The sequence below is a fragment of the Lonchura striata genome, chromosome 9, assembly GCF_050655825.1.
Source record: "Lonchura striata isolate lonStrDom1 chromosome 9, ASM5065582v1, whole genome shotgun sequence".
Taxonomy (NCBI): Eukaryota; Metazoa; Chordata; class Aves; order Passeriformes; family Estrildidae; genus Lonchura; species Lonchura striata.
Window position 1 is genome coordinate 12187581 of NC_140711.1, and position 13806 is coordinate 12201386.

Genomic DNA, 13806 nt, shown 5'->3' on the forward strand with positions numbered 1-13806 from the left:
GTGGGGTCCATCCTTCGATATAAGGATTTTTTGCAGTCAGGGAGAGGGGCCCCTGGGCACATCCTTTTTCCATTTTCCCTGGGAAAGAAAACTCAGCAGTCCAAGATCCTGATGTCAGTTTGTAGGGCTCCCTTGGGTGTATCAGGGCAGCACAAGTGTGAGGTGGGGAAAATTTCGGTGTGGGGTCCATCCTTCGATATATAGATTCTTTGCAGTGAGGCCCCAGCCCAGTGCCAGGGGCCCCTGGGCACATCCTTTTTCCATTTTCCCTGGGAAAGAAAACTCAGCAGTCCAGGTTCCTGATGTCAGTTTGTAGGGTTCCCTTGGGTCTATCAGGGCAGCACAAGTGTGAGGTGGGGACAACTTCGGTGTGGGGTCCATCCTTCGATATAAGGATTTTTTGCAGTCAGGGCCAGGGGCCCCTGGGCACATCCTTTTTCCATTTTCCCTGGGAAAGAACACTCAGCAGTCCAGGTTCCTGATGTCAGTTTGTAGGGCTCCCTTGGGTGTATCAGGGCAGCCCAAGTTTGAGGTGGGGACAAATTCGGTGTGGGGTCCATCCTTCGATATAAGGATTTTTTGCAGTCAGGGCCAGGGGCCCCTGGGCACATCCTTTTTCCATTTTCCCTGGGAAAGAAAACTCAGCAGTCCAGGTTCCTGATGTCAGTTTGTAGGGCTCCCTTGGGTCTATCAGGGCAGCACAAGTTTGAGGTGGGGACAACTTCGGTGTGGGGTCCATCCTTCGATATAAGGATTTTTTGCTGTCAGGTCCAGGGGCCCAGGGCCAGGGGCCCCTGGGCACATCCTTTTTCCATTTTCCCTGGGAAAGAAAACTCAGCAGTCCAGGTTCCTGATGTCAGTTTGTAGGGCTCCCTTGGGTCTATCAGGGCAGCACAAGTTTGAGGTGGGGACAACTTCGGTGTGGGGTCCATCCTTCGATATAAGGATTTTTTGCAGTCAGGGAGAGGGTCCCCTGGGCACATCCTTTTTCCATTTTCCCTGGGAAAGAAAACTCAGCAGTCCAGGTTCCTGATGTCACTTTGTAGGGCTCCCTTGGGTGTATCAGGGCAGCACAAGTGTGAGGTGGGGACAACTTCGGTGTGGGGTCCATCCTTCGATATAAAGATTCTTTGCAGTGAGGCCCCAGCCCAGGGCCAGGGGCCCCTGGGCACATCCTTTTTCCATTTTCCCTGGGAAAGAAAACTCAGCAGTCCAGGTTCCTGATGTCAGTTTGTAGGGTTCCATTGGGTCTATCAGGGCAGCACAAGTGTGAGGTGGGGACAACTTCGGTGTGGGGTCCATCCTTCGATATAAGGATTTTTTGCAGTCAGGGCCAGGGGCCCCTGGGCACATCCTTTTTCCATTTTCCCTGGGAAAGAAAACTCAGCAGTCCAGGTTCCTGATGTCAGTTTGTAGGGCTCCCTTGGGTGTATCAGGGCAGCCCAAGTTTGAGGTGGGGACAAATTCGGTGTGGGGTCCATCCTTCGATATAAGGATTTTTTGCAGTCAGGGCCAGGGGCCCCTGGGCACATCCTTTTTCCATTTTCCCTGGGAAAGAAAACTCAGCAGTCCAGGTTCCTCATGTCAGTTTGTAGGGCTCCCTTGGGTGTATCAGGGCAGCACAAGTTTGAGGTGGGGACAACTTCGGTGTGGGGTCCATCCTTCGATATAAGGATTTTTTGCAGTCAGGGAGAGGGTCCCCTGGGCACATCCTTTTTCCATTTTCCCTGGGAAAGAAAACTCAGCAGTCCAGGTTCCTGATGTCACTTTGTAGGGCTCCCTTGGGTGTATCAGGGCAGCACAAGTGTGAGGTGGGGACAACTTCGGTGTGGGGTCCATCCTTCGATATAAAGATTCTTTGCAGTGAGGCCCCAGCCCAGGGCCAGGGGCCCCTGGGCACATCCTTTTTCCATTTTCCCTGGGAAAGAAAACTCAGCAGTCCAGGTTCCTGATGTCAGTTTGTAGGGTTCCCTTGGGTCTATCAGGGCAGCACAAGTTTGAGGTGGGGACAACTTCGGTGTGGGGTCCATCCTTCGATATAAGGATTCTTTGCAGTGAGGCCCCAGCCCAGGGCCAGGGGCCCCTGGGCACATCCTTTTTCCATTTTCCCTGGGAAAGAAAACTCAGCAGTCCAGGTTCCTGTTGTCAGTTTGTAGGGTTCCCTTGGGTCTATCAGGGCAGCACAAGTTTGAGGTGGGGACAACTTCGGTGTGGGGTCCATCCTTCGATATAAGGATTTTTTGCAGTCAGGGCCAGGGGCCCCTGGGCACATCCTTTTTCCATTTTCCCTGGGAAAGAAAACTCAGCAGTCCAGGTTCCTGATGTCAGTTTGTAGGGCTCCCTTGCGTCTATCAGGGCAGCACAAGTTTGAGGTGGGGACAACTTCGGTGTGGGGTCCATCCTTCGATATAAGGATTTTTTGCAGTCAGGGCCAGGGGCCCCTAGGCACAAACTTTTTCCATTTTCCCTGGGAAAGAAAACTCAGCAGTCCAGGTTCCTGATGTCAGTTTTTAGGGCTCCCTTGGGTGTATCAGGGCAGCACAAGTTTGAGGTGGGGACAACTTCGGTGTGGGGTCCATCCTTCGATATAAGGATTTTTTGCAGTCAGGGAGAGGGTCCCCTGGGCACATCCTTTTTCCATTTTCCCTGGGAAAGAAAACTCAGCAGTCCAGGTTCCTGATGTCACTTTGTAGGGCTCCCTTGGGTGTATCAGGGCAGCACAAGTGTGAGGTGGGGACAACTTCGGTGTGGGGTCCATCCTTCGATATAAAGATTCTTTGCAGTGAGGCCCCAGCCCAGGGCCAGGGGCCCCTGGGCACATCCTTTTTCCATTTTCCCTGGGAAAGAAAACTCAGCAGTCCAGGTTCCTGATGTCAGTTTGTAGGGTTCCATTGGGTCTATCAGGGCAGCAGAAGTGTGAGGTGGGGACAACTTCGGTGTGGGGTCCATCCTTCGATATAAGGATTTTTTGCAGTCAGGGCCAGGGGCCCCTGGGCACATCCTTTTTCCATTTTCCCTGGGAAAGAAAACTCAGCAGTCCAGGTTCCTGATGTCAGTTTGTAGGGCTCCCTTGGGTGTATCAGGGCAGCCCAAGTTTGAGGTGGGGACAAATTCGGTGTGGGGTCCATCCTTCGATATAAGGATTTTTTGCAGTCAGGGCCAGGGGCCCCTGGGCACATCCTTTTTCCATTTTCCCTGGGAAAGAAAACTCAGCAGTCCAGGTTCCTGATGTCAGTTTGTAGGGCTCCCTTGGGTCTATCAGGGCAGCACAAGTTTGAGGTGGGGACAACTTCGGTGTGGGGTCCATCCTTCGATATAAGGATTTTTTGCTGTCAGGTCCAGGGGCCCAGGGCCAGGGGCCCCTGGGCACATCCTTTTTCCATTTTCCCTGGGAAAGAAAACTCAGCAGTCCAGGTTCCTGATGTCAGTTTGTAGGGCTCCCTTGGGTGTATCAGGGCAGCACAAGTTTGAGGTGGGGACAACTTCGGTGTGGGGTCCATCCTTCGATATAAGGATTTTTTGCAGTCAGGGAGAGGGTCCCCTGGGCACATCCTTTTTCCATTTTCCCTGGGAAAGAAAACTCAGCAGTCGAGGTTCCTGATGTCACTTTGTAGGGCTCCCTTGGGTGTATCAGGGCAGCACAAGTGTGAGGTGGGGACAACTTCGGTGTGGGGTCCATCCTTCGATATAAAGTTTCTTTGCAGTGAGGCCCCAGCCCAGGGCCAGGGGCCCCTGGGCACATCCTTTTTCCATTTTCCCTGGGAAAGAAAACTCAGCAGTCCAGGTTCCTGATGTCAGTTTGTAGGGTTCCCTTGGGTCTATCAGGGCAGCACAAGTTTGAGGTGGGGACAACTTCGGTGTGGGGTCCATCCTTCGATATAAGGATTTTTTGCAGTCAGGGCCAGGGGCCCCTGGGCACATCCTTTTTCCATTTTCCCCGGGAAAGAAAACTGAGCAGTCCAGGTTCCTTATGTCAGTTTGTAGGGCTCCCTTGGGTCTATCAGGGCAGCACAAGTTTGAGGTGGGGACAACTTCGGTGTGGGGTCCATCCTTCGATATAAGGATTTTTTGCAGTCAGGGCCAGGGGCCCCTGGGCACATCCTTTTTCCATTTTCCCTGGGAAAGAAAACTCAGCAGTCCAGGTTCCTGATGTCAGTTTGTAGGGCTCCCTTGGGTCTATCAGGGCAGCACAAGTTTGAGGTGGGGACAACTTCGGTGTGGGGTCCATCCTTCGATATAAGGATATTTTGCAGTCAGGGCCAGGGGCTCAGGGCCAGGGGGCCCCTGGGCACATCCTTTTTCCATTTTCCCTGGGAAAGAAAACTCAGCAGTCCAGGTTCCTGATGTCAGTTTGTAGGGCTCCCTTGGGTCTATCAGGGCAGCACAAGTTTGAGGTGGGGACAACTTCGGTGTGGGGTCCATCCTTCGATATAAGGAATTTATGCAGTCAGGGCCAGGGGCCCCTGGGCACATCCTTTTTCCATTTTCCCTGGGAAAGAAAACTCAGCAGTCCAGGTTCCTGATGTCAGTTTGTAGGGCTCCCTTGGGTGTATCAGGGCAGCACAAGTGTGAGGTGGGGACAACTTCGGTGTGGGGTCCATCCTTCGATATAAGGATTTTTTGCTGTCAGGTCCAGGGGCCCAGGGCCAGGGGCCCCTGGGCACATCCTTTTTCCATTTTCCCTGGGAAAGAAAACTCAGCAGTCCAGGTTCCTGTTGTCAGTTTGTAGGGTTCCCTTGGGTCTATCAGGGCAGCACAAGTTTGAGGTGGGGACAACTTCGGTGTGGGGTCCATCCTTCGATATAAGGATTTTTTGCAGTCAGGGCCAGGGGCCCCTGGGCACATCCTTTTTCCATTTTCCCCGGGAAAGAAAACTGAGCAGTGCAGGTTCCTGATGTCAGTTTGTAGGGCTCCCTTGGGTCTATCAGGGAAGCACAAGTTTGAGGTGGGGACAAATTCGGTGTGGGGTCCATCCTTCGATATAAGGATTTTTTGCAGTCAGGGCCAGGGGCCCCTGGGCACATCCTTTTTCCATTTTCCCTGGGAAAGAAAACTCAGCAGTCCAGGTTCCTGATGTCAGTTTGTAGGGCTCCCTTGCGTCTATCAGGGCAGCACAAGTTTGAGGTGGGGACAACTTCGGTGTGGGGTCCATCCTTCGATATAAGGATTTTTTGCAGTCAGGGCCAGGGGCCCCTAGGCACAACCTTTTTCCATTTTCCCTGGGAAAGAAAACTCAGCAGTCCAGGTTCCTGATGTCAGTTTTTAGGGCTCCCTTGGGTGTATCAGGGCAGCACAAGTTTGAGGTGGGGACAACTTCGGTGTGGGGTCCATCCTTCGATATAAGGATTTTTTGCAGTCAGGGCCAGGGGCCCTTGGGCACATCCTTTTTCCATTTTCCCTGGGAAAGAAAACTCAGCAGTCCAGGTTCCTGATGTCAGTTTGTAGGGTTCCGTTGGGTTTATCAGGGCAGCACAAGTTTGAGGTGGGGACAACTTCGGTGTGGGTTCCATCCTTCGATATAAGGATTTTTTGCAGTCAGGGCCAGGGGCCCCTGGGCACATCCTTTTTCCATTTTCCCTGGGAAAGAAAACTCAGCAGTCCAGGTTCCTGATGTCAGTTTGTAGGGCTCCCTTGGGTCTATCAGGGCAGCCCAAGTTTGAGGTGGGGACAACTTCGGTGTGGGGTCCATCCTTCGATATAAGGATTTTTTGCAGTCAGGGACAGGGGCCCCTGGGCACATCCTTTTTCCATTTTCCCTGGGAAAGAAAACTCAGCAGTCCAGGTTCCTGATGTCAGTTTGTAGGGTTCCGTTGGGTCTATCAGGGCAGCACAAGTTTGAGGTGGGGACAACTTCGGTGTGGGGTCCATCCTTCGATATAAGGATTTTTTGCTGTCAGGTCCAGGGGCCCAGGGCCAGGGGCCCCTGGGCACATCCTTTTTCCATTTTCCCTGGGAAAGAAAACTCAGCAGTCCAGGTTCCTGATGTCAGTTTGTAGGGCTCCCTTGGGTCTATCAGGGCAGCACAAGTTTGAGGTGGGGACAACTTCGGTGTGGGGTCCATCCTTCGATATAAGGATTTTTTGCAGTCAGGGAGAGGGGCCCCTGGGCACATCCTTTTTCCATTTTCCCTGGGAAAGAAAACTCAGCAGTCCAAGATCCTGATGTCAGTTTGTAGGGCTCCCTTGGGTGTATCAGGGCAGCACAAGTGTGAGGTGGGGAAAATTTCGGTGTGGGGTCCATCCTTCGATATATAGATTCTTTGCAGTGAGGCCCCAGCCCAGTGCCAGGGGCCCCTGGGCACATCCTTTTTCCATTTTCCCTGGGAAAGAAAACTCAGCAGTCCAGGTTCCTGATGTCAGTTTGTAGGGTTCCCTTGGGTCTATCAGGGCAGCACAAGTGTGAGGTGGGGACAACTTCGGTGTGGGGTCCATCCTTCGATATAAGGATTTTTTGCAGTCAGGGCCAGGGGCCCCTGGGCACATCCTTTTTCCATTTTCCCTGGGAAAGAACACTCAGCAGTCCAGGTTCCTGATGTCAGTTTGTAGGGCTCCCTTGGGTGTATCAGGGCAGCCCAAGTTTGAGGTGGGGACAAATTCGGTGTGGGGTCCATCCTTCGATATAAGGATTTTTTGCAGTCAGGGCCAGGGGCCCCTGGGCACATCCTTTTTCCATTTTCCCTGGGAAAGAAAACTCAGCAGTCCAGGTTCCTGATGTCAGTTTGTAGGGCTCCCTTGGGTCTATCAGGGCAGCACAAGTTTGAGGTGGGGACAACTTCGGTGTGGGGTCCATCCTTCGATATAAGGATTTTTTGCTGTCAGGTCCAGGGGCCCAGGGCCAGGGGCCCCTGGGCACATCCTTTTTCCATTTTCCCTGGGAAAGAAAACTCAGCAGTCCAGGTTCCTGATGTCAGTTTGTAGGGCTCCCTTGGGTCTATCAGGGCAGCACAAGTTTGAGGTGGGGACAACTTCGGTGTGGGGTCCATCCTTCGATATAAGGATTTTTTGCAGTCAGGGAGAGGGTCCCCTGGGCACATCCTTTTTCCATTTTCCCTGGGAAAGAAAACTCAGCAGTCCAGGTTCCTGATGTCACTTTGTAGGGCTCCCTTGGGTGTATCAGGGCAGCACAAGTGTGAGGTGGGGACAACTTCGGTGTGGGGTCCATCCTTCGATATAAAGATTCTTTGCAGTGAGGCCCCAGCCCAGGGCCAGGGGCCCCTGGGCACATCCTTTTTCCATTTTCCCTGGGAAAGAAAACTCAGCAGTCCAGGTTCCTGATGTCAGTTTGTAGGGTTCCATTGGGTCTATCAGGGCAGCACAAGTGTGAGGTGGGGACAACTTCGGTGTGGGGTCCATCCTTCGATATAAGGATTTTTTGCAGTCAGGGCCAGGGGCCCCTGGGCACATCCTTTTTCCATTTTCCCTGGGAAAGAAAACTCAGCAGTCCAGGTTCCTGATGTCAGTTTGTAGGGCTCCCTTGGGTGTATCAGGGCAGCCCAAGTTTGAGGTGGGGACAAATTCGGTGTGGGGTCCATCCTTCGATATAAGGATTTTTTGCAGTCAGGGCCAGGGGCCCCTGGGCACATCCTTTTTCCATTTTCCCTGGGAAAGAAAACTCAGCAGTCCAGGTTCCTCATGTCAGTTTGTAGGGCTCCCTTGGGTGTATCAGGGCAGCACAAGTTTGAGGTGGGGACAACTTCGGTGTGGGGTCCATCCTTCGATATAAGGATTTTTTGCAGTCAGGGAGAGGGTCCCCTGGGCACATCCTTTTTCCATTTTCCCTGGGAAAGAAAACTCAGCAGTCCAGGTTCCTGATGTCACTTTGTAGGGCTCCCTTGGGTGTATCAGGGCAGCACAAGTGTGAGGTGGGGACAACTTCGGTGTGGGGTCCATCCTTCGATATAAAGATTCTTTGCAGTGAGGCCCCAGCCCAGGGCCAGGGGCCCCTGGGCACATCCTTTTTCCATTTTCCCTGGGAAAGAAAACTCAGCAGTCCAGGTTCCTGATGTCAGTTTGTAGGGTTCCCTTGGGTCTATCAGGGCAGCACAAGTTTGAGGTGGGGACAACTTCGGTGTGGGGTCCATCCTTCGATATAAGGATTTTTTGCAGTCAGGGCCAGGGGCCCCTGGGCACATCCTTTTTCCATTTTCCCCGGGAAAGAAAACTGAGCAGTCCAGGTTCCTGATGTCAGTTTGTAGGGCTCCCTTGGGTCTATCAGGGCAGCACAAGTTTGAGGTGGGGACAACTTCGGTGTGGGGTCCATCCTTCGATATAAGGATTTTTTGCAGTCAGGGCCAGGGGCCCCTGGGCACATCCTTTTTCCATTTTCCCTGGGAAAGAAAACTCAGCAGTCCAGGTTCCTGATGTCAGTTTGTAGGGCTCCCTTGGGTCTATCAGGGCAGCACAAGTTTGAGGTGGGGACAACTTCGGTGTGGGGTCCATCCTTCGATATAAGGATTTTTTGCTGTCAGGTCCAGGGGCCCAGGGCCAGGGGCCCCTGGGCACATCCTTTTTCCATTTTCCCTGGGAAAGAAAACTCAGCAGTCCAGGTTCCTGATGTCAGTTTGTAGGGCTCCCTTGGGTCTATCAGGGCAGCACAAGTTTGAGGTGGGGACAACTTCGGTGTGGGGTCCATCCTTCGATATAAGGATTTTTTGCAGTCAGGGAGAGGGGCCCCTGGGCACATCCTTTTTCCATTTTCCCTGGGAAAGAAAACTCAGCAGTCCAAGATCCTGATGTCAGTTTGTAGGGCTCCCTTGGGTGTATCAGGGCAGCACAAGTGTGAGGTGGGGACAACTTCGGTGTGGGGTCCATCCTTCGATATAAAGATTCTTTGCAGTGAGGCCCCAGCCCAGGGCCAGGGGCCCCTGGGCACATCCTTTTTCCATTTTCCCTGGGAAAGAAAACTCAGCAGTCCAGGTTCCTGATGTCAGTTTGTAGGGCTCCCTTGGGTGTATCAGGGCAGCACAAGTTTGAGGTGGGGACAACTTCCGTGTGGGGTCCATCCTTCGATATAAGGATTTTTTGCAGTCAGGGAGAGGGGCCCCTGGGCACATCCTTTTTCCATTTTCCCTGGGAAAGAAAACTCAGCAGTCCAAGTTCCTGATGTCAGTTTGTAGGGCTCCCTTGGGTGTATCAGGGCAGCACAAGTTTGAGGTGGGGACAACTTCGCTGTGGGGTCCATCCTTCGATATAAGGATTTTTTGCAGTCAGGGAGAGGGGCCCCTGGGCACACCCTTTTTCCATTTTCCCTGGGAAAGAAAACTCAGCAGTCCAGGTCCCTGATGTCAGTTTGTAGGGCTCCCTTGGGTGTATCAGGGCAGCACAAGTGTGAGGTGGGGACAACTTCGGTGTGGGGTCCATCCTTCGATATAAAGATTCTTTTCAGTGAGGCCCCAGCCCAGGGCCAGGGGCCCCTGGGCACATCCTTTTTCCATTTTCCCTGGGAAAGAAAACTCAGCAGTCCAGGTTCCTGATGTCAGTTTGTAGGGTTCCCTTGGGTCTATCAGGGCAGCACAAGTTTGAGGTGGGGACAACTTCGGTGTGGGGTCCATCCTTCGATATAAGGATTTTTTGCAGTCATGGCCAGGGGCCCCTGGGCACATCCTTTTTCCATTTTCCCTGGGAAAGAAAACTCAGCAGTCCAGGTTCCTCATGTCAGTTTGTAGGGCTCCCTTGGGTGTATCAGGGCAGCCCAAGTTTGAGGTGGGGACAAATTCGGTGTGGGGTCCATCCTTCGATATAAGGATTTTTTGCAGTCAGGGCCAGGGGCCCCTGGGCACATCCTTTTTCCATTTTCCCTGGGAAAGAAAACTCAGCAGTCCAGGTTCCTGATGTCAGTTTGTAGGGCTCCCTTGGGTCTATCAGGGCAGCACAAGTTTGAGGTGGGGACAACTTCGGTGTGGGGTCCATCCTTCGATATAAGGATATTTTGCAGTCAGGGCCAGGGGCTCAGGGCCAGGGGGCCCCTGGGCACATCCTTTTTCCATTTTCCCTGGGAAAGAAAACTCAGCAGTCCAGGTTCCTGATGTCAGTTTGTAGGGCTCCCTTGGGTCTATCAGGGCAGCACAAGTTTGAGGTGGGGACAACTTCGGTGTGGGGTCCATCCTTCGATATAAGGAATTTATGCAGTCAGGGCCAGGGGCCCCTGGGCACATCCTTTTTCCATTTTCCCTGGGAAAGAAAACTCAGCAGTCCAGGTTCCTGATGTCACTTTGTAGGGCTCCCTTGGGTGTATCAGGGCAGCACAAGTGTGAGGTGGGGACAACTTCGGTGTGGGGTCCATCCTTCGATATAAAGATTCTTTGCAGTGAGGCCCCAGCCCAGGGCCAGGGGCCCCTGGGCACATCCTTTTTCCATTTTCCCTGGGAAAGAAAACTCAGCAGTCCAGGTTCCTGATGTCAGTTTGTAGGGCTCCCTTGGGTCTATCAGGGCAGCGCAAGTTTGAGGTGGGGACAACTTCGGTGTGGGGTCCATCCTTCGATATAAGGATTTTTTGCAGTCAGGGCCAGGGGCCCCTGGGCACATCCTTTTTCCATTTTCCCCGGGAAAGAAAACTGAGCAGTCCAGGTTCCTTATGTCAGTTTGTAGGGCTCCCTTGGGTCTATCAGGGCAGCACAAGTTTGAGGTGGGGACAACTTCGGTGTGGGGTCCATCCTTCGATATAAGGATTTTTTGCAGTCAGGGCCAGGGGCCCCTGGGCACATCCTTTTTCCATTTTCCCTGGGAAAGAAAACTCAGCAGTCCAGGTTCCTGATGTCAGTTTGTAGGGCTCCCTTGGGTCTATCAGGGCAGCACAAGTTTGAGGTGGGGACAACTTCGGTGTGGGGTCCATCCTTCGATATAAGGATATTTTGCAGTCAGGGCCAGGGGCTCAGGGCCAGGGGGCCCCTGGGCACATCCTTTTTCCATTTTCCCTGGGAAAGAAAACTCAGCAGTCCAGGTTCCTGATGTCAGTTTGTAGGGCTCCCTTGGGTCTATCAGGGCAGCGCAAGTTTGAGGTGGGGACAACTTCGGTGTGGGGTCCATCCTTCGATATAAGGAATTTATGCAGTCAGGGCCAGGGGCCCCTGGGCACATCCTTTTTCCATTTTCCCTGGGAAAGAAAACTCAGCAGTCCAGGTTCCTGATGTCAGTTTGTAGGGCTCCCTTGCGTCTATCAGGGCAGCACAAGTTTGAGGTGGGGACAACTTCGGTGTTGGGTCCATCCTTCGATATAAGGATTCTTTGCAGTGAGGCCCCAGCCCAGGGCCAGTAGCCTCTGGGCACATCCTTTTTCCATTTTCCCTGGGAAAGAAAACTCAGCAGTCCAGGTTCCTGTTGTCAGTTTGTAGGGTTCCCTTGGGTCTATCAGGGCAGCACAAGTTTGAGGTGGGGACAACTTCGGTGTGGGGTCCATCCTTCGATATAAGGATTTTTTGCAGTCAGGGCCAGGGGCCCCTGGGCACATCCTTTTTCCATTTTCCCCGGGAAAGAAAACTGAGCAGTCCAGGTTCCTGATGTCAGTTTGTAGGGCTCCCTTGGGTCTATCAGGGCAGCACAAGTTTGAGGTGGGGACAAATTCGGTGTGGGGTCCATCCTTCGATATAAGGATTTTTTGCAGTCAGGGCCAGGGGCCCCTGGGCACATCCTTTTTCCATTTTCCCTGGGAAAGAAAACTCAGCAGTCCAGGTTCCTGATGTCAGTTTGTAGGGCTCCCTTGCGTCTATCAGGGCAGCACAAGTTTGAGGTGGGGACAACTTCGGTGTGGGGTCCATCCTTCGATATAAGGATTTTTTGCAGTCAGGGCCAGGGGCCCCTAGGCACAACCTTTTTCCATTTTCCCTGGGAAAGAAAACTCAGCAGTACAGGTTCCTGATGTCAGTTTTTAGGGCTCCCTTGGGTGTATCAGGGCAGCACAAGTTTGAGGTGGGGACAACTTCGGTGTGGGGTCCATCCTTCGATATAAGGATTTTTTGCAGTCAGGGCCAGGGGCCCTTGGGCACATCCTTTTTCCATTTTCCCTGGGAAAGAAAACTCAGCAGTCCAGGTTCCTGATGTCAGTTTGTAGGGTTCCGTTGGGTTTATCAGGGCAGCACAAGTTTGAGGTGGGGACAACTTCGGTGTGGGTTCCATCCTTCGATATAAGGATTTTTTGCAGTCAGGGCCAGGGGCCCCTGGGCACATCCTTTTTCCATTTTCCCTGGGAAAGAAAACTCAGCAGTCCAGGTTCCTGATGTCAGTTTGTAGGGCTCCCTTGGGTCTATCAGGGCAGCCCAAGTTTGAGGTGGGGACAACTTCGGTGTGGGGTCCATCCTTCGATATAAGGATTTTTTGCAGTCAGGGCCAGGGGCCCCTGGGCACATCCTTTTTCCATTTTCCCTGGGAAAGAAAACTCAGCAGTCCAGGTTCCTGATGTCAGTTTGTAGGGTTCCGTTGGGTCTATCAGGGCAGCAGAAGTGTGAGGTGGGGACCACTTCGGTGTGGGGTCCATCCTTCGATATAAGGATTTTTTGTAGTGAGGCCCCAGCCCACGGCCAGAGGCCCCTGGGCACATCCTTTTTCCATTTTCCCTGGGAAAGAAAACTCAGCAGTCCAGGTTCCTGATGTCAGTTTGTAGGGCTCCCTTGGGTCTATCAGGGCAGCACAAGTTTGAGGTGGGGACAACTTCGGTGTGGGGTCCATCCTTCGATATAAGGATTTTTTGCTGTCAGGTCCAGGGGCCCAGGGCCAGGGGCCCCTGGGCACATCCTTTTTCCATTTTCCCTGGGAAAGAAAACTCAGCAGTCCAGGTTCCTGATGTCAGTTTGTAGGGCTCCCTTGGGTCTATCAGGGCAGCACAAGTTTGAGGTGGGGACAACTTCGGTGTGGGGTCCATCCTTCGATATAAGGATTTTTTGCAGTCAGGGAGAGGGGCCCCTGGGCACATCCTTTTTCCATTTTCCCTGGGAAAGAAAACTCAGCAGTCCAAGATCCTGATGTCAGTTTGTAGGGCTCCCTTGGGTGTATCAGGGCAGCACAAGTGTGAGGTGGGGAAAATTTCGGTGTGGGGTCCATCCTTCGATATAAAGATTCTTTGCAGTGAGGCCCCAGCCCAGGGCCAGGGGCCCCTGGGCACATCCTTTTTCCATTTTCCCTGGGAAAGAAAACTCAGCAGTCCAGGTTCCTGATGTCAGTTTGTAGGGTTCCCTTGGGTCTATCAGGGCAGCACAAGTTTGAGGTGGGGACAACTTCGGTGTGGGGTCCATCCTTCGATATAAGGATTTTTTGCAGTCATGGCCAGGGGCCCCTGGGCACATCCTTTTTCCATTTTCCCTGGGAAAGAAAACTCAGCAGTCCAGGTTCCTCATGTCAGTTTGTAGGGCTCCCTTGGGTGTATCAGGGCAGCCCAAGTTTGAGGTGGGGACAAATTCGGTGTGGGGTCCATCCTTCGATATAAGGATTTTTTGCAGTCAGGGCCAGGGGCCCCTGGGCACATCCTTTTTCCATTTTCCCTGGGAAAGAAAACTCAGCAGTCCAGGTTCCTGATGTCAGTTTGTAGGGCTCCCTTGGGTCTATCAGGGCAGCACAAGTTTGAGGTGGGGACAACTTCGGTGTGGGGTCCATCCTTCGATATAAGGATATTTTGCAGTCAGGGCCAGGGGCTCAGGGCCAGGGGGCCCCTGGGCACATCCTTTTTCCATTTTCCCTGGGAAAGAAAACTCAGCAGTCCAGGTTCCTGATGTCAGTTTGTAGGGCTCCCTTGGGTCTATCAGGGCAGCACAAGTTTGAGGTGGGGACAACTTCGGTGTGGGGTCCATCCTTCGATATAAGGAATTTATGCAGTCAGGGC